The sequence below is a fragment of the Siphateles boraxobius genome, unplaced genomic scaffold (assembly GCF_051911475.1).
Source record: "Siphateles boraxobius isolate OS27281-9 unplaced genomic scaffold, OSU_SipBor_1 36, whole genome shotgun sequence".
Lineage (NCBI taxonomy): Eukaryota > Metazoa > Chordata > Actinopteri > Cypriniformes > Leuciscidae > Siphateles > Siphateles boraxobius.
The window spans coordinates 368139-372500 of record NW_027508986.1 but is presented as its reverse complement, the minus strand read 5'-3'; the positions used below and the strand labels follow the sequence as shown (position 1 = coordinate 372500).

The following is a 4362-nucleotide window of genomic DNA, read 5'->3' as shown; positions in this document are numbered from 1 at the left end:
AGGAAAACAGTCAAGCTGTTGTTCAAGTCATCTCGTCACTCCACAGACCGACGCCAAATCCAACAGTCCCGGGTCAAAGGTCAGAGCCTCGGCCACTGGGACTCCCGTAGGATAATACAGAGTTGGGAATAATCCCGGAGAAAAGAGCTTGAGTTACAGTCCGTCCTCATACTGACACCTGTGAGATCTGCTTCTCCAACACACACACACACACACACACACACACACACACACACACACACACACACACACACACACACACACACACACACACACACACACACACACACACACAGTCCCTGTAGTGCTGTGCTGTTTGGGTTTACTGCCAAGTCATACAGTTTTGGTAACATGGAGGTCCAGAGGTTTCCCTCGAGAGCTGGAGGAGACGTGACTGAGCGCATGGAGCCGTTAGTGAGAACGCTAGTGTTTGTGTGTGTGTGTGTGTGTGTGTGTGTGTGTGTGTGTGTGTGTGTGTGTGTGTGTGTGTGTGTGTGTGTGTGTGTGTGTGTACTGAGGAGAACAAGAATTATTGCAGAGTGGGATTGAGCAACAATAGAACTTCTGTGGAGAACGCGTGTCCACTTAACACACACACACACATGCACACACACACACACACACACACACACACTGTTTGTGGAATTAGAGATCTAATTAGAGACTCCAAAAACAGCCTTTTCCAGGTCAAAATGATTAATTAATTGTAAACAACATTTATGCTGTTTTTTAAAATTGTATTTAGTTCTAAATGACTGTTTCACTGTTGTTAATCTTAGTCAATAGATTCATGTATCTATATTGGATATCATTGAACACAGACTTTAATAAATAAAGACTTATTTTATGTGTGTTATGAGATCTAAACACATCCCTCATCCCAGTGCACTTCATCAGGACAGAGAACGTGATAATAAATATGAATGATGTCTGAAAGCAGCGTTTCGCACTGACCTCAACAACAGCTCTTTCTGTCAAACGCTGATCCTCCTCTCGGTTCAACTCGTCTTCCTGGAAGTGAAATCAGCATCTTGAACCACAGATTAACATGATTTATCAGCTATTAACATCATTTAAGATGATAACAAACAGTTCCTCTGCCTGGCATCAGTCCATCTTTCTGTGCAGTTTATAAGAAAACTTAAATGTTCAGATAGTTTGATTCCTGAAAACTGATGGTTTTTAAACAACTACTGCTATTTTAATCTACGTTTTACCTTTTTTTGAACAAAAAGGTGGGGATTTTTTATACTATTTTTTCTGTATGGTGGCTCTCTTGGGGGGGGGGGGTCCTTTAACATCCATGGAATCTTTCAAATGCACAAAAGTTTTGTGCATTTGTCATAACCCGGCTCAATGGCCATGACAAATGCGAGGAGGACACGGAGGACTGCCAAAAGTAAACATATTTATTTTAACAACTTAAACAATTAAACTAATAATTTAGTATGTAGAGTGTGTCAGTCAGTAGCATCAGTGGTATGAATGTGGATGAGTGACCAGTATGAAGTTTGGGTGTTGATGAGGACAAACAAAACAAAACAAAACAAAACAAAAGATGTGCTGCTGCTGCTGCTCGCAGGAGTGGGACCAGAGCAGCGAGAGCGAGAGCAAAAGGGCCGGAGTATTTATCCTCCCACAGCGCATCTGACACAGGTGCTCCCAATCTGGCTAACGGGTGCCGATACCTTCAAAGACAAAAGGAGAACAGTAAACTGCCCAACACCACACAGTTAAATACCCAACTAGGCAGGGCCATCACCCCCCCCCCCCCCCCCCCCCTTAAAGTCGGTGTCCGCAAAGACAACCGGCCAAGCAGTAACTAATAACAAACTACTCAACATAAATAAATGTTACATTTAAAACAAATTTAAATTACATCAATACAACAAAGAAACATGACCTCAGTCCCAGCCACTTCACCTGCAAACTTCCTCACTTATCCTCGGCAACCTTGATACCTGAGAAACAGATTAAGAGAGTACATACAGAAAAAACAGATATATGACCGTACAAGAAGTCACAAGTTACTTTTCTGAAGTCAGAACAAAATCTCGGTGTGCCATCATGTTTTTAATCGGCTGAACATCTCCAACATCTATATCATGTTCAATCCAACTGGTACGTGAATGGATGTCACCAAACAGACATGGAAACTTGTGTACTAACTCAGCCAATTCCCCACGTTTAGCCTTGGGCAGATGAGTCAACAACTTATCCAAATTGCACCAAGATTCTGATTTTTTTTGTCTCCCACAAAGCAAACTTTCGTCTGGCTCCGTCACCCCATCTGACTGCCGTGTCAAAACCTCTGAAGTCACCAAAAGCGCTGGACACACAACATCCTTCACGTCTTGACCTGAATCAATCTCAACTACACGCTTGTAGTAAGGTTTAAGGTTGATTAACATGATACAGTCGTCTAGCTTTCTTATGTCCTGGCGTCTCTATAATATAGTATAGTATAATCTTCTCACTCACAGTGTATGGACCAATATACTTAGCTTGAAACGGTGAGCCCACAACAGGCATCCGTGCAAGGACCTGGTCACCTGGACTGAACTCCTGTCTCTCGGTTCGTCGGTCATAGAGCTTTTTCATTTTCCTTTGCGAAACACCCAATTTCTCTTGTGCCATACACCCAGCATTAAACAAACGGTGTCTGAACCCATTCAGAAAGTCAATACGATTCTTTGGTGGATCAGTATCAACACAGCCAACAATAAGGTGTATAGAAGGTTCACTCACCGCTAGAATAGGATGCAACGGCGCAGGTTTAATACTCTGATTTGGCCTACCTGTAAGCTGGCATACCTGACAGGTCTTAATAAACGCAGACACATCCTTTTTCAGTCGAGGCCAAAATAAATGTTTTAGAATATTAAGATACGTTTTACGGACACCAACGTGCCCACACTCGTCACCTTCAAAACAAGGGGACGAAACTTCGCTGGCACAACTACCTGGAAAACATCACGTTTCACACCATCCTCACTCACTGGAAGCCACTTTCTGAACAGCAATTCCTTATGCAAAAAGTTTTAGAATTAAAAAAATGTCACACTTCTTTAAGAACTGACCACTGAAAGGTTCTTTAGGGAACCAAAAATGTATCTTTAGGGAACCATCGAGAACATGCTTGTAGTGATGTTACATTTGACACTGAAGCTTCAAAGCGTATATCGAGTACTCAGCGCAATTTCTCAAAAAGCTCCGTGCCGGAAACATTCAGGGGAAAGCCTCAGTACTTCACGAGGCTTCATTTGCCCATCCCTACATGGTTGCCGCGTTTCCATCACCCTTCAAATTGCGCAATTTGAAATTGCGAATTGAAAATACGGCCAATGGAAACACGTCAACTTCGCAAAAACTCCCATTTGTCGCAAACAAGTTTTTAGGCTCGCATGAGGTGGTTTTTCAGTTAATTTGAAAAATAAATATTTAGCAAAACTGCAATGGAAATGTTTTTTTGTGCATTTACAGGTCACCTGACGTAGATGACGCGGTACGTTTGGACAGAATACGAGACAGAGTTCTTTATTAAATTCATAAAAGACAAACGAATTACAGGAATATTGGATTCTAAACCAAAATCAAGACCTCGAAGCAGAAATGAGGGAGAAAATCCTCAAATGTGCTGCAATAACAGTCCTTCCTTGTCATTACTGCTTGGATAGACATTGAGATTGACATTAAAAACTCGGACAGGAACTGAACAGAAAAACAAACTCCAAACATGAACAAATAAACTAACAATCCTGACAATGCTGAGAATCAAAGCTACATTTACATGCGCCCAAATAATAAGTTAATTGATGGCTCTAATCGTCAAATTAAGCTCGATCTGAATAGCCTGGCTAACGTCAGACCGAGTCTCATTGAGACGTGGGTCTGGGAACCACATGTTCATTTTCTCGTATTTGAGGCGTGGTTTACGAATGCCCAGAGCCGTTTCACTAGTTCACACTTACAAATAAGTTAGATAGAATAAATGGTATGCATATTTGGCATGCTGTCTGGGGAGAGGGCTCCGAGCTCGGATATTTGGCCCGAACCCAGAGTACTCCCCCGTATTGCAGGTTTAGTAAGTAACCAGGCAAGTGTGAGGAGACGTGGTGGTGGAGCGATGCTGAAAACTGTTGAAGAACATTGGTGAGTCAAATGAGTGTATATATAGGTCTCCAACTCAAGCTGATTGGATAGACATGTTGATCACTGATTGTCGACAGCTGGTTGGAATGATGTTATAATTGGATCAATTATTTGAAAGTGCTCCTCACGAACTTTGTTAATAAAACATAATTTATTGGGTGCTAGGATGTCTATCAAATGCGCCTGTCCGTAGCTCATAGCCAATCGTTT

The 4362-nt window shown here is 42.0% G+C and overlaps 1 long non-coding RNA gene across 3 annotated transcripts in view; it reads right to left on the bottom strand.

Annotated features, from left to right (window-relative positions):
- Window positions 1-4130, bottom strand: part of LOC143702905 (uncharacterized) — a 4500-nt gene extending 370 nt beyond the window's left edge. Inside the window, exons 1-3 of one of the 3 annotated variants that reach the window (XR_013190656.1) lie at window positions 3972-4130; window positions 955-1011; window positions 1-187 (exon numbers count right to left, since the gene is read on the bottom strand). The exon at window positions 1-187 is cut by the window's left edge and continues 370 nt beyond it. This is a non-coding gene — a long non-coding RNA (uncharacterized LOC143702905). Of the gene's footprint in view, window positions 191-954; window positions 1012-3190; window positions 3279-3971 lie in introns of those variants that run through there. The other 2 variants (XR_013190658.1, XR_013190657.1) reach the window with 2 other exon arrangements.
- Window positions 4131-4362: the final 232 nt, after the last annotated feature.